Source organism: Panthera onca, chromosome B4 (assembly GCF_046562875.1).
Source record: "Panthera onca isolate mPanOnc1 chromosome B4, mPanOnc1 haplotype 2, whole genome shotgun sequence".
NCBI classification, from domain to species: Eukaryota; Metazoa; Chordata; class Mammalia; order Carnivora; family Felidae; genus Panthera; species Panthera onca.
In genome coordinates this window covers 108,745,684-108,762,262 of record NC_138345.1, presented here as the reverse complement: position 1 = coordinate 108,762,262, position 16,579 = coordinate 108,745,684, and the positions used below count along the sequence as shown (strand labels likewise).

The 16,579-nt window shown below is 33.9% G+C and overlaps 1 long non-coding RNA gene across 1 annotated transcript in view; it reads left to right on the top strand.

Moving 5' to 3' along the window:
* Positions 1-277: 277 nt before the first annotated feature.
* LOC144616797 (uncharacterized) overlaps positions 278-16,579 on the top strand; it is a 423,028-nt gene continuing 406,726 nt past the window's right edge. The window contains exon 1 of the long non-coding RNA XR_013556553.1: positions 278-564. This is a non-coding gene — a long non-coding RNA (uncharacterized LOC144616797). The remainder of the gene's footprint in view (positions 565-16,579) is intronic.

Genomic DNA, 16,579 nt, shown 5'->3' with positions numbered 1-16,579 from the left:
TTTAAATGTTTCTCTCAGATAGAAATGTATGTAGCATGATAGTATGGATTCTAGACTGTAGTTTGAAAGAAAGCAATAGTGAAAATGAATTTCATGCCAGTAGACACTTTAGAAACTAGATTTAGCAGCAGTCACATTAGCTTAGATAATGGGAGAATTTTTCTTCATTGAAAATGCTCTGTGTCGCTTAAGAAGAACTTACTGAGGCAGCCTGCCATCTAGCTTTTTCACAGAAAAACAGGCTTACAGACTGCAGATGAGAGAGTCTGGAGCAGAGACAATTTTAACTTAGCCATTCCTAATTTATCTCAAGCATTTTCAATTCATCTTCACTGCTCTATGCACACAGGAACACCAGATTGCCGTCCCTGGGGAACAGAATGCAACCAGGGATCTGGAGAGCTGTCACATTCCAAGAAATATTTAAATTGTGCTGATTTTCTTCTGGAGAACTGAGCCCAGGGAATGAAACTCTCCATCAAGTCATAGCTTTGCGGGCAATAGATCAGAGGATATTGCCAGTTTTCTAATGGATTATTGTTATCGGGCAGGTTTTCTCTGAAGGTACGTAGTTATTTTCTCAATTCATTACCCTCTCCTATTTATCAGGTAACGATCTAATGAGCTAGAGATCCAAACCGGGGAAAAAAGAGAAAGATGTTAAGTAGTCGGTATTGACTAAAGAATGACACTTTATTGCTGCATGTTTATAGGTGAATAATCTGACTCCTTCAGTAAAGATTAGTAGAGGCTAGTTTGAATTGCATTGTCAGCAAAAACAGGCGAAACCAAAACAAAACCGTGCTGCAGGCTGCATTATCATAAGTTCATATTAATTCTCTTGAGGATTTTCCATAGCTGCAGCGTATAATGAAGGGAAATACATACTTTGGAAACTCAGCTAACCTTATACAGTTTAAAAATATTTTTACATAATCGTGATGTTTCCTCCATGTATTCTCAAATACAAACTTTGTCTCAAATGCTGTTATTAATTTTGGTGCCATTGATATTTATGGTATTTAAATATATGAATGATAAAAGTATTTAATTTAAAGAGATTCTATTGGGAGTCTTCATGAGAATGTTATATTAGTGAACTTTGCTGGCTTTAAAGATCTTTGTTTTTAAGTTTGAAAGACTCTTCCTCAAATTAATGCTACATTTTAGGAAAATATGCAAATCATAAAAATTTATTATTCAACTTTGATGAAGTAAAAAAACCTCTATACATCTATGAAGTACACAAAACTGTTTAGCAGAGTAAAATGTTAAAAGCTGGAAAACTTCTGAGTATTAGCTGAACCAAAAAAATGGGCAAAGCTTATCCTGCACTGAAATTTAGCTTATTATATCTATGACACATTAGAACAGGAAGAGGGGTGACTTCCATGCCTGTTTCCTAAAAGTTAAAGGTATATGTGTAAGAGGGTGTTCTGTGTCAGAATGTGAGTGGGAGTGTAGGATAGAAAGCACACACGTAGTAATCACAGTAAGTTTATGAAAATTAAAAATATGATATCAGGGCTTTTGATGTCTTCAAGTGTCATGCTGTTGTGTGAGTAGGCTCAGTGAAACCTACCATGGTGCACATGGTCTTCCATGGTAAAAATGACTATTAGAATGGGCAGAAGAGCAGGTGTATTTAACCTGGAGTGTGGTATACCTGCTACTGTATTTGGACTGGAACACAGAGTTTGTGGAGCCATCAGTGGGTTAATCACAGGCTTGGGAGAAGAAATGGTGGCTCAGCTTCACGAGAGCACTTGTTCAATGTGTTCTCATTTCTTTGGAGCATTTGAGAGACTATTAGAAGAATAAAGGAGATAGAGAAGAAGGATTGAGTCACCCAGACAGTAACTTGGAGTTTATTCTCTCTTATCCTCAGAGGGACTGTAAAAGGCAAAAAATGGAAAAGAGGAAGGAGAAGAGAGTCCTCAAAGTGTACTTTTAAGTGCTTCTTTTTTCATGAATCTTACAAGAATTGAGGAACGGGGGTTTAAATTAAGGTTTCCCTATGGATTCCTCCATTTGGCAAGCTTTCTTTATGAAACATTTTCCCTCCACTCACTTAAGGAAAAAAAAAAAAGTGAGCTTGTTTCCAGCCTGGTTTCTTCCCCAGTAACTTGCAGCTCTAATACAAATCTACAGGAGCACGCTCCCTGAAACTGCATACACTCCTGAGTGTCTCAGACGTTTACAATTCGTTGACTTATGAATGCCAAAGCTAAAGTGATTCCACTTTATTTATTTATTTATTTATTTATTTAAGCATAGGGAAGATATGGCAGCAGCTTAATAATACATCCTTTCATCGGTATTTTTGATGTTAGATGAATAGAACAAATATGCAAATCAGGAGGGGTAGTTTTAGTTGTCAAATTGCAATAAAAATTTTTATTGCTCTGACCTCTTATTAACCTTTCTATCATATCATGCTAGTGTCTCTTGCCTCCCTATAGGGTTCATTTTTACCCAGCTCTCTAAATCTGCTCAGCTTCCAGGTCTAGTGCTAAAACTTGTTTTACTTCATCTAATGGTGAGTTTGTTGCAAAATATATTACTATAATTTCATTTTATTAGTTGCTGTTAAATATTTAATATTTATTGAGTGCCCATGATCTGTTTGGTGTTTAAAAGCAGTATATAGGAAGGAAGTATGTAATGGTATTTTTCCTAAATCAGCCAGTTTATTAATATTTCAGGACTTCTAATTGGTGCCCAAAGAGGAAGGCAATTAAAGCTGGCTCTTTAGTGGCTGCTTATGTGCATGGAAGACATGAAATATCCTATATTCAGTCAATGATTTGCATTCAACTTTACTGAGGAACCCAGACTTATCATCCAGTTGTATTCAAATACCCCCTTTACTGTGTTCCATATGTCAAAATGTCATTATAGGCAGAACATTGGATTGAGGATAAGAAAAACTAGATTTAAATGTGTGAAACAAGTCTGTGTAAGTTAATTAGTCTTCTACATACCTCTCTCCCATTAGCTGTATGATAGAGATAATGGAATCTACTCTTTAGATTCTTGTGGGTAGTAAAGATCACACAATTTAATTAACAAACACATAGTGTGTGCACAGCATACATTCAATGAACAGTACTTATTTCTGAATGCATTTCATCAGAGTTTTACATATAGAATGTACCAATTGAAACTACCTTGACTCATCTTTCTTCGATATGCATGTGTGTGTGTGTGTACATGTGTATTATCATAGATCCATTGTTTAACAGTTTTAGTAATGGAAATAATGTATTGAGCATGTAGTTATTGCTCAGCACTAAAGTACTCTGCATTAGTCATACACAGATAAAATTAGAAATTAAGATTAGCTTGAGAGATAGGTTGGCATATTCTCTATGGCTATCAAACAGCTAAATTTTCCACCATACCTTTCCAGGGAAAGCAGATAGAACTGTATCTCATTTTCCCACTTTTCTCTTCTCCCAAAAGATATGGAAATAGAAGAGAAGCCAGTAAATCCTCTTGCTCATTATGCTGTGCCCTTTGCTCCTTTAGTTTGCGTTTTATTTTGCTACAGTGGCTTGTCTAGTGAGATGGCCTCAAATCCTAACGGCGCAGAGTAGTTTAAGCATACAAATCCACCCCTGCAAGGAACAAAGAAAATATACGAATACTTTTCTTAAAACAAAAGACAGCTTTTGCTTTGAAAAAAGCTAACCAGTTTTTAATGAGAGTGGAACTGTTAAATGTGAATGTTCAATCCAGCCAGATGTTGACCTTAACTGTGAGTTTGAATCTTTACAAAAATAGTATGCAAATCCAAGCTAGAAGCTGCTTTCTTTAGGTCACAAGACTGCTGAAAAATTCTGAGTCTGAATTTCTCAGATGCATTTCATATTGAGTTAAGCATATACCTACTTTAATATTCTGAGTCCTATGGGGAGGTAAATTAAGCATCATACAACTCTCTCATATAGCTTTGTTTTGGAATTTGGAAATAGATTTACAAATGCCCCTTTTTATAAAGGGGAACCACCAAGTAAGTATTTTGAAAGTGTGTTACTGGAAATTATCTAGCACATTATGACTGGATCAAGATGTGGACATAAAAGCAAGTACCTGCTGAAAAGCTATACTTTTTATTGTTTTTGTTGTTTTGAATCAGTATCTGTTGTCGGTGTCAATCCTGTCTTAAAATCAGTGAATCAACCTACTCACCAATAAGGTGAAGGTTTAGGCATCTGACTTCATTTTCCACAAGACCCTTGAATTTCTTGTTCTGTTGTTTAATTCCAAACTTTGGGTATTTTCATTTAGTACTCAAGGTGACTAGAACCTATGTTCTAATTCCAACTCAGTTGTCTAATTTGTAAATGTGTGTGAAGGGTAATAATAATATTCATGTGGTTGTGTGGACTGAATGACAAAATATAATAAAGTAGTGTTATAGGGGCTTGTTGATATAAGTACTAAAAAACGGTAATGAGTTTTGTTGCAATCATAACATCACCATCTTCAGGCCCATCCCTGATATTGGGTTTCCTGTTATTCAATGTGATTATCAGATCTCTTTTGAGGGACCCAGGTATGTGTTCACCTACATTTTTCTTTTGCCTATGGCTTCCAGGAAGTAACTATTTTCATTAAGTCAGCCCTGCTCCTTGACTTAAACAGCTTAACTACCAATTCCTTGAGGTGTTTTTCCCTCAGCAGACTCTTAATGGGAAAGCAGATATCTTTGAGCTTAGTGATTCTCTCCTTGTGTCTCCATTTGTATTGACAAATGTATAGTAAAGGAGACACAAAGAAGACACTGATTCACATGACAGATGTAACTTCCTCAGGCTTCTAGAACATGGGCTAGGCCAACCAACAAAAATTGTAGGCTGAATTGTCTCTCCCTAAAATTCATATGCTAAAGTTCTAATTCTTGGTACCTCATAATGTGAGTGTATTTGGAGATAGGGTTTTTAAAGAAGCACTTAAGTTACAGTGAGGTCATCAAGGTAAACCCTAACCCAGTATGACTGGTGTCTTTATCAGAAGAGGAAATGTAGACACAGACGCGTATAGAGGAAAGACCATGTAAAGACACCAGGAAAAGGTAGCTGTTTATTAGCTGAGACAGAGGACTCAGAAAAAAACAGCTCTCCTGACACTTTGATCTCAACTTCTAGCCTCCAGAATTGTGAGGGAAAAAAAAAATTTCTGTTGTTTAAGCCACCCAGTCTGTGGCACTTTATTCCAATAGCCCTAGAAAACAAATACAGTAAACATTTTAGATTTTTTGGAACCACTAAGCTCTTTTCCACATATTCCTCCTCCTTCTTCTCTTTCCTTATCACCCCTTTAAAGATGTAAAACAAACAAAAAAAAATAAAAACAACAAACAAAAACAAGAAAACAAATCCTTTCAGGGGTCATATTTGGCCATGAGCATAGTTTGCCAAACCTCGTCCTAGAATAGAAAGATCTTCCAAGGTTTGGGCAAAAGATAGCCCTAAGCTTCCATGTTTTTGCATAGGATAGTCTACTTTGCAGATGGTACCACTGATTTTTAGCCTAAAAATATAACCTTATCCTTTTAGTCTTCCCAAATCCCTTCATATACCTCAATTTGATGTGGATATCTATAGAGCATAATATTTCCACTCTTAATTGACCCTTTAAAGCCGTAAGTTAAATGGCATATGAAAATATTAATAATAGCGTTTTGTATTTGCTGAGTACATTCTGTGGGCCAAAGACTATTGTAAACACAACATATATTTTCTCATGTTAATCCTACCAACAGCCTGGTAGCTGTTGCTATAATCATTTTCCTGATATGGAAATCGAGACGGGGAGACATGAAGCAATTGCCTGTGGTTATTTAACATAAGTAGCTTAGTGGCTACCCAAGGTTTGGATAGAGAATCTTAGGCTCAGAGTCTGGCATTTAACTACTATACTCTAATGGCTCTCAGATCATGGCAGCGTTTTATGTTAACTGTAAGAACAGCTGTGAAAATGTGGAAAAATACATACCAAACACAATTCAGGTGAAAGAGAGGGAAATGATGTGGTGCTTATTTCAATCCCACATTTTTATGTGAATGTAGTAAGTATGATAGTTTTCTAGTTAATTATGTAATTTCTGTTTGCCTTTTTTATGGAGAGCATGAATTGTCTTTCTAGGACTTTTTTTGTCTTCAAAATATCATATAGCAAATGAGTATGGATAAAGAGGTTAGGCTCATCACAGAAGGCCTAAAGAGCAAAATGGTATAATTTTAAAACTCACAGGAATTTCATATTAATTTTGCATATAAGTAAGTTAATACTTTAGTAATTCATATTGTATGGAAAGTAATGAATAAACAAACTGACTACTGGGTGTAAATACTGTATTACTTCTAGTTATTTTAATGGAATCAACAGGTAGTAGGTTTGAATCTGCTCAAAGCAGGACCTGTTCAAATGAAAACTTTGCCAGGTGGCAATTCTGCTTTAAATCTAAGAAGCATATGTTGTGTGTTGTGTGAATTCCTGGATTGTCCTTTTTAATTTCATCAATACATCTGATATGCCTTCAGTACTTCTGTAGAACTGAATCATATTTCCTAGTCATATCTGAATTTGGTAGAACACCTTTGAAAAGAAAAAAAAAATAGGCCAGTACTACTATGCAATGTGAGTACAGTTGACCTACTTCATAAATTATTCTTCTGTTACTTCATTAGCAGAAGAAATCCTTGTGATATTGTCAGATGTCCACATCGAATATAAGAAATGTAATCATCATAAAGTGGAAGGTTGTCTATCACCTGCCAAAATCGACAAAGTACATAAGCAGTGTTAAGAGTTTCAGCTTTTAGTTATATTGTCCAGTGATTAAAATGTATGCATATGTATACGTAGAACCTCAAATAAAGCACTAGCCTTATTTAGAAGATTATTACAATGGGTCTTGTTATTTTAGGCTTTATTAGGTCCCTGGACATTGTAGAGCAAAACCAAAGTAAACTCTCTTTGGTTATATTCTTTGGGATAGGTGGATAACTATGAGCATTCTGTTGCTCAGGAATTGTTTTTCTTTAATGTGTATTTGTATTTACTCTCTCTAAAACTATTTTTGTCTTTATGAAGTACATAAAGTACTTTATGAAGTGGCCATGTGAATGTCTGTGTGAAGGCATTTGTGTGCATGTCTCTGAGTGTCATGTGTGTTTGTGTTCTTCCAAGGATTACCCATGGGTGAGTTAAAAAGCAGATCTTTAGTTCACAGACACAATATTGAGATTCATCTTCTCATCTTACCAGCAAGTGGACCTCGAAATACATAGGAATTAGAGCATTAAATACCACCCTAGGTTATTTTGCAGTTCTCTCCCACCCTTCTTTTACTCAACGCTATTTTTCACAAAACTTAAGCTTTAGAAAATGTTCTACTAGGATTTTTTTTACTCCCTTGGATTATTCTTGTGGGGTAAAAAAAAATGGGAATATTTTAGGAAGGGGAAAATCTTTATGAGAATGGGCAGAATTTACATGAGGGGATGAAGGTTTGCACTGCAAAAGAAGAAGAACAGTTTTAGGTTGTCAACAGGGGTAGGAATAGGTTTGATCTTGAGGATAATGCTGGGAACTGGGATATTCCCATAAAAATAATTCTCTGAGGGGTTTAAGTTATTATATATTCTTTTTTGACTCTGAGAACAATTTATTTGGCATTAGTTTCAAGTCTTATTTTTATTTGGAAACCCCTTCTAGCTATGCCCAAATCTTTGGTCAACACCCACATAGATCATAGGGTCGATTATAGACTAAATCTAGACTAAAGGAAAATTTTAATCTGCACCTATGTACACATAGAATCATAGACACATTATGCAAACAGGACAGGCTGACAAGTAACTGTGGAGAAATATTGACAGATAGGAACAGACAATAGGGTAGGGATTGTCAGACCAATCTATGGGACAGGAAAACTGACAGCCAGCCAGAAACATACTACAGAGAGATGTGGATGAATAGGCAGTCAGATAAGCAAGCATAGGCAAGTAGATACAGACCACAGGGAAATTGATGAAGAGGCAAGGGAAGACAGTGAAACTCAGACCCATGCTCTAACATGGACAGGCAGATCTGGCCACAGATTGGCAGCCGGCATAGATGTAAACATAGATACGTATGTGTACATACACTATATACTAGAATTTCACCTTATGCATTCATGATGCAAAATCCAGCAATACACCATTTTCATTGCTTATTAAACAATCATTTCCAAGGCGTGTTTATCTATGCATTTTTGTTTTTCACCACATAGATGCAGTACAAAGAATCATAGATAACTATGAAAAATGTGCTTTGTCATTCTTTTTACTTTTATCTAGTACTTCTGTCTTTGGATAAGAGAAACAAACAGAGTGAAGTTATTGTGAGGAGGCTGCTGAAATGTTACCTTAAGGTTTTTTTCAAGCTCTGTAATGTAAAAGACAAGTCAGAATTCAAACAAGAAAATGATCAGTTTTTTTCCCCCTGGAGAAACAACAATTATAAAACAAACAAAAAACGAAACACTTGTGCCTCAAAACATTATTAATGTCAAAACAATTATTGCAGCCTTAGTCTTTTGCTGTGGGTCACTGAAACCATTTCTAAGTTATAAATGCACTTGATAATTTTTGCTCGAATAAAATGAGAATAACAGAGGGAAAGTATAATGGTCTTTTGATTGGATGGAATTTAAATGACTTGAATGTATATGTATATTAAAGTCATAGAAAGTTTTGAATATTGCATTATATTCAACTGTTGATTTGAAATAGTCCTTCAAAATGGTTTTTAATTGTAATAATGTTTAAAGGACGGCAAAGTTTAGTAGTTATTTAGGAGCTGCTTATAGAAGGTATACAGACTATATAATTATATGCATGCTAAATTATTATCATTAGATAAATATTTTGCATGTCGTATCTTGCTAGTATTTGTAACCATCCTTTATTTTCACTGGTAGGTGGGAATACTCAGCCAGCTCTGAACTTTAAATAAAAATCTTTCATATTATTTTAAAACTACTACTGTGCATCATATTTGGTACTTTTAGAAATTAACACCAACTGAAAACTGAGCTTTGTGTTTTCCTATGAGGTTACTTTTTTCAGAGAAGGGTATTTTCCTTTTTATTTCGATCTCTGGAATGCATACATGGTTATATCATTAACCCCCCTTTTAACCAGCTTCATTGAGGTATAATTTATATGTCACAACCTTCATCAGTTTTAAGTGTATATAGTTCAATGACTTTTAGCATATTTACTGTTTGTGTAACTGTCCCCACAATTGAATTTTAGAGCTTTTCCATCACCACAAAGAGAAATAGTGTGTCTATTTAAAGTCACTCTCATTTCTCATTCTGACTCAAGTCAACCACTAATCTACTTTCTGTCTCTCTATATTTGCCTTCTCTGGATATTTCATATAAATGGAATCAAGCAATACATAGTCTTCTATGTCTGTCTTCTTTCACTTAGTACACTGTTTCCAAGGTTTACCCATGTTGTAGGACCCTTTCATTGCCACATAGTGTCTCATTCTTTGGACCTACCAAATTTTATTTATCCATTAACTAATTATTATACATACAGATTGTTTCTGAGTTTAATTTTTATAGTTGCTCAGTCTTAAAGAGTGAAGATTTTGTTTATTTTTCCTAGGTTCTCTCTATTCACAGAATGAATATATACTTGGAAACTAATGTTCAGATTAATTTACTCTATATTGAGGTTTGCAAGACTGCTTTTTTAAAAGCTAAGAAGGAAGCAAAGCTAATTAATCAAAAACAAAATTTGCATGAAAGTATATTAAGATGATGCATAATGATGTATTCTAACCTGATAAACTTAAGGTGACTTATACATAATACAATACAAATATGCTAAATATAAATATAAATAAGCTTAAATATAAATAATCTTACATATAAAATATATCTCTAATTAGAAATAAAAATGACAAATACATAAACTAGTTAATTTTTTTATTCTTGTTTAAAATAGAAAAGTTATTGAAAAGTTTTGATGTTTTCTGATTGAATCAACTACCATGGAAATATAAAATCTGCAGATAATTAGCTTTATTTTGCACTTTTTTTTGTAACATATTTTCCACTTAAAATGCTTCTTTTTTTTCTATTTCTAGACATTTTCTATACTTAATCTCACCTTCCATGAATTACTACATGAGAACTGTTTAAACTTTGCTATTTAGAGTTAGCTAACTTAATGAAAACAGTGTAGGCATTAATTTTCAAATCATATGGATGACTGGGGCCACCTATGAGTTAGCCTTTTTATCTCTATAGTTCCTATCATTTTCTAAATTGACTGCTATCCCAGACAGCTTGTAAACCTTTTTATGAGGTTTATACTTGATGATGATCTTTCTGCTTCATTTATTTGCGATTTACTGACATGGAACCCTGACTTTATTCATATTCTTATTTTGAAATAGGTAACTTGGATATGAAGCACAATTTGACTTTCCAATGGATTTTTTTTCTGCCACACACACAGTGTATCAGAAAATCAAACATAGAATTTACTGCAACACTTTCTTTCTCTTAGTTTAGGTGTGAGAAATGCATAGCTTTCCAAGATACTTTTCTTCTGTTCATCTCTTCAGTATACATTCCTCTGAGTTTTATTTGCTGTTTTTTTTCCCTTAGTTTTACTCAACCTGGGCAGTCTCAACCACTGCTAGATCTTCAGCTCCATCTAGGTCGACAATTCTAGTCATGACTTCTTTCCTTTGATCTGGACCTTGTGGTTTCAAGTTCAATATCCAATAGAAATCAGTTTATTAAACACACACACACACACACACACACACACACACACACACAATCACTCTAAAAATACTTAAACAATTATTGAAGAAAATACAAAGGAAAAAACATTGCCTATATTTTTAAAGAGAATTCAGATGTTTTCCCATTTTATAAGGCGCACTGTTGTACCAGGAATACAGAGAATTTGGATCTAATTAAATGCTGTTTTCTGTCATTATTCTTAACAGGTGCTATAAAGCCAATCTACCCCTTTTTTGTTGCAAATGTGGCCCAATTTTTACTTGGCTCAATTGAAATTATTTTGGGAAAGGGTGCCATACTAAAGTGACCTTTGTTTTCCTGTAAAGAAAATAAATATCTTGTATCTTCTCATTTATTACAGTGAAGTATTTTAATTCTATAATGATATTAAAATTTACTGTGTATTATAATGTGAACTTCTTTTCTAAAAAAAATTAAGTACCACATTCTGTTATTTTAGAAATATAGAGGATAAGTAAAATAATTAAAGAGTTTCTTTATTTGGCTTTAGAATCTTTCTTTTTTGAAATAAAAATAATAATTTTATTGTGCTTTATATTTTAGAAAAAAAATAGACATTGGCTAAAATTATAAAACCACAAAGTTAACATTTTACTTGAGATTTGGCAGAACATCCACTATTCCCACTCTGTTTCAATTTAAGTCAGTCGCCAATTCTCAGAAGCAATCTAGAAATGTTGTAATACATCAGCCTAAGGAAAACCACACATACTCTCATGAACTATCCCATTTTGACACGTGCCCACCACCCACAAAACACTGTTGGATTCTCTTGATTATGATTCTTACATTCCATGGATTAAAAATGTGAAAATGTGATGAACTGTTTTGGGTAAAAAAAAAAATATTTTCTCTTAGCTTTTGCTACATAGGCAACATTTAACCAGATTGTGATGGCATCATTGAGGGCATAGACATATCAAGAAAACTTTGCATATAATTTTTAAATTGAACTTGAGTAAACATCTTAAGTTACTGAGTGCAAAATGGGACTGATACTTACAGTAGACTTCTGGAGTTCCTCAATTTCAGCCAATTTTTTTTTTAATTGCCCAAACCTGCACTGTATTCCACCCAGATTAGTGTGGGATAACTATGAACTCACGGCCTAAACTACAGAAATTAGATTCTCTTTCCCTGGAATTTAGAATAGGGTTATAGAAACTCTAATCAGTCTTAATTTGGTGCCGAAACTGGGTAGTCAAGTAGAGCAGGAATTTGGCAGCCATTACTGGGCTATGTGCAAATGGGACAGAGCAAGGCAGTTTTCAGAGAACAATACAATAGGGTAGAATGAAGCTCAGGGAAGGGGGCTGGTGAGACACTCCACAGTTATAGAGCTGGGAGGCAGACATAGTAATAGCCTGAGTAGCTTTTCTGGGTCCTCAATGCCATCAGTTTCTGCTCTTGGATTCTGGGAAACATCCAGTATCATTCTAAATTGACCTGAAATAGGCTCTTAGCACTATTGTTAGTCACTAACCTGCTCAGTACTGCAGTCTATTGCTCTTTCAGAAAATTATTTCAGTAGTTGTTTTTTTCTTTCCTTTAAACCTTTAATAGCCTTCATCTTCACTTGTTTCTTGTGTTAACCAGAAGAAAAATTTTCTATCTCCTCTTCAAATATATAAATATATATTTATCTACCTGAGCCAAGAGGCAGTCTAGAATCACAATATAGGATGCTGGTCAGGAGATTAGTCTCTGGAGCCAGTGATGATGAGTTTGAGACTCAGATCTACCATTTATTATAACTGTATATATTTCATACCTTTAAGTGTTGTGTGTCTCCTTGAATTGTTAAGAGTCCAGTGAGGTGAAATTAAATTTCCTCTACTAATGTGTTTCTTTTTCTCCTGTTTCCTATAGATTTTTCCTATAGTGAATGCATGTTGAAATTCTTATTTGATATGTTGATATTTATAGCTACTGCATTATTTGTACCATTTAATATTATAAAGAGCCCTGATTTGTAACTCTGAATGCACTTTGGCCTGAATTCACCCTTGTTTGTTGTTGATATAGTGAATTCTACTTTTTTATGTTTGAATTGCCTATGTCTCTGAACATTTTTGAAAATCTTTATCTCATTTTGCTTCAGGGTTACCTCTTATATACAACAAAGAATTAGGATCCTTACGAAACCCATTATGGAAATCTTTCTCTTTTAAAATTTTGGTTTAATTAATTTAAATGTACTAATTTGAGAAATGTTTATAAGCTCTATCTTGTTGACGTTAGCTATTATCAGACAGGTGAGGAATCAGTATACCTCTTGCATTCATTACCCTTTCCTCTAACTTTGGCACTAATGGCATTTCTACATTAAAGCATATAACACATACCATCTATTCCTTACCCCTCCAAACCTCACATTTGTTTTACTCTTACATGTACAGATAAATGTATAAAATGTTTCCAAAGAACCTCACTACACTCCCATCCTGGAGTTTTTATAATAGTCTTTTGGGCAGCTGGGGTTCACTATTTAGCACCTACATTGGGAACAGTTCATAAAATATTTTTTGTATATTCAAAATATTTTATTACTTTTATTCTTGAAAGATTATTTGTCTCAATTTAAAGTTCTTGGATCATAGCTTCTGTTGAGCATTTTTATTTGTCCATTTTATTTTCATAATAAAAATTCTTCAAAAGAATTTGAGGATTAGCCCTTTTCCTCTTAATCTCATTGTAAATAATTTTTTTCTTTCATTTTTCTTTGTTTCCACCCCCCCCCCCCCCCCGCCTCTGCATACATCTTTTGTTGTGTTTGATGTCAAGTAAATTTTCCCGAGTATACTTCAGTGTTGACAGTTTGGGGTGATTTTTCCCTGGAACATGATGCCCCTTTTTCAATCTGCAGAGTCAAGCCCCCTTTTGCATTATGAAATATTAGCTTTGCTCCAACATTTTTGTTCAGTGCGGATGCATTTATACAAATATTGGTTCTCCTTACCTGTCTTTCACATGTACTATTTTCTCCATACTCCTTTTTCAGCTTTCAAATTTTGTACATTTCTTCTGCTCATTTCCTATTCTATATATTCCTTTTGATTATTTCCTCCTTATCTTTCATGTCTATCACTTTCTTCATAATCCTTTTTTAGCTCTCTTTTTCAAAACTTGTATTTATATTTGCCCATTTTTCTTCCTGTGTATCTTTTTGATAGGTTTATCATTTTATTCTCCATTTCTAAGCCTTAATGTATCACATGACAACTCCTTCAGTTATCTTACTATTTCCTCCTAGCAATGGTGAAATTCTTGTTTGTGTTTGTACTCCATTGATATATTTGCCTGTTAATTTTTACAATTCATGGAAAATGTTTGATTATCTGCTCTGATCCAGTAATTTCATAGGGTGGTTTGTCATTTTTTCTTGTTCTCTTCCTTTGATTTCCCTTTTTAAAGCTCATGGTCTGTAGGTTATGTGTTTGTTGATTTTTGTTTACTTATTTTTATAAAAGTTTAATTACCCTGAACCATTAATTTTCAAGAAAATCATGTAGCTGAGTGGCTAGGGCTGTATTTCAGGCTAGGTGGAAATTTACTTATAACCCAAGATTTTGAACATGAGTATATTTACTTCTCAGTCATTAAGTATAGAAGAAAAGTTTTTCCTTTCAAACAGTCATGAAGACTGCTCTTTGAAAATATGTTTTTTCAATATGATTTTTTATCTAGAAAAACCTCTTTTGCTTCTTAGAATTAAGCCAATTCCAGAATATCACCTACCTCTGACACCAGCCCCCCCTTTCCTGCTTTCACAAATATGAGATAGGTTTTAACATCTGAATGTTTTTACTCATGTTTGAGAAGTGACTTTACTGGCTCTTTACGAAATTTCTAGCCTTGTAGTTTTCTTTTTGCCTTCTGCTTCAGGCACTAGATTTTACATTCACTATATTTCAGAAGCATTTCTACTACTTTGCAGTTTGAGGTTTTAACTAAAACTGGAAATGTTCGTCTTGCCTTCTTGCCTTCTTTGTAGCTTTTGGACACTTTTTATGGGAAAAGAATAAGGGAAAAATACTCCAATTCTATTCTTCTCTATCCAAATTGAAATCCTCTTAAATCATATTTTAGAATTATATCAGATCATGATCCATGCCTCAAATTTTTCTTCATCAAAAATGGCAAGTCCTTAAAATGGTCCACAAAATCACATAATATAGTGGGCCCAGGCCACATCTCTAATTTCACCTTCTGTTTTCCTTTCTTCCTTCCCTACCATGCTGGCCTTCTTGCCATCACCTAATTATGCCAATCTCACTTTTTTGCTTTTCTCATTCCAGACATTTGCTCTTTCTGTTCCTTGTCTCTGCAATAATTTATATCAAAATATTTACATAGACAGTGTTCTCATTTCTTTTTTTTTCTAATATTTTAAATGCTTATTTATTTTTTAGACAGAGAGTGTGCACGTGGCAGAGGGGTGGTGGGGGGGACAGAGGATCCAAAGTGGGCTCTATGCTGACAGCAGCAAGTACAGTGCAGGGCTTGAACTCACAAACCGAGATCATGACCTGAGCTGAAGTCAGACACTCAACCAACTGAGCACCCAGGTGCTCTGTGTTCTCATTTCATTTAGGGCCCTGCTTAAATATTTCTTACTCAGAGTTTCATTCATAGACTTTGTTGTTAGTATTCTTTCATTATTATATTGCATTTTTCATATTATTTACAACTCTCTGATGCTATAATACTTGTTTTCATATTGCATTTTACTGTCCCTCTTACTCCAATATAAGCGCAATGAGGACAGTAATTATTTTTATTCTTGTTACTGTTTGATCTTCACATCTAGAACAATGTCTGACATATAGATACACTATATATATGATGAAATTAAGAAATATTGCTGAACTTTCCCATAATATTTTTTGTTGATTAAGTGGAATTCCTTCTGACATTATAAATAACTAGCAATTTATACTATTTGCTAGGTACTCTTCCAAGAATGTTAAGGGTATTTGTTTAATTTTCAAACAACCCTATGGGTTAAATACTATAATTATGTTTATTTTACAGGTGAAGAAATTGTGGACACAGAGGTTAAGTACTGCTTATAAGTGATGCAGAAGTATTTAATTCAGTGCTGTGACTCTTAGCCAGTTTGATATATAACTATCTCTCCCATATATATATATATATATATATATATATATATATATATAATAAACTTTTACCATTTTGCTGACCCTGTTAGATACACCTATTATGGAAGTTATTTTATTTTATTTTTTATCAAATTTCTGCAAAGATCCTACTATGTTAAAATGCAAGTCATTGATACCTTTTCAATAAGTCATGTCAGGTTCTTCTCTATAACAAAATTCTCTTTTCTTCTGATGCCAACAATGCTTCTTTTCTTTCTTTATTTTGACTGATCTTCTTCCAAACTGTATTACAAAAGATATATCATGATGTCCTGGGTTTTTAGCAATCTGCTTTAGACCTGTCCAAGATTCTATTACTTCTCTACATAAAATGACATTTCAAATGCTTGATGTTTTCAAAATTTATCCCACATTTTTCCAATTAAGTTGGTTTGTCTAGGTAGACTCATTCTCTTAGATGTTCTTCTATCCATCTTTCCAAAATTATATGCATACTTCAAGATTCTTGCCAAATGTGACTGTTTTCATCAGAATTACACAAATATTTCTTTACTGAATGAAACCTTAGTAAGTCTGATATGTCCCTCTTTTAAAATAGTATTAC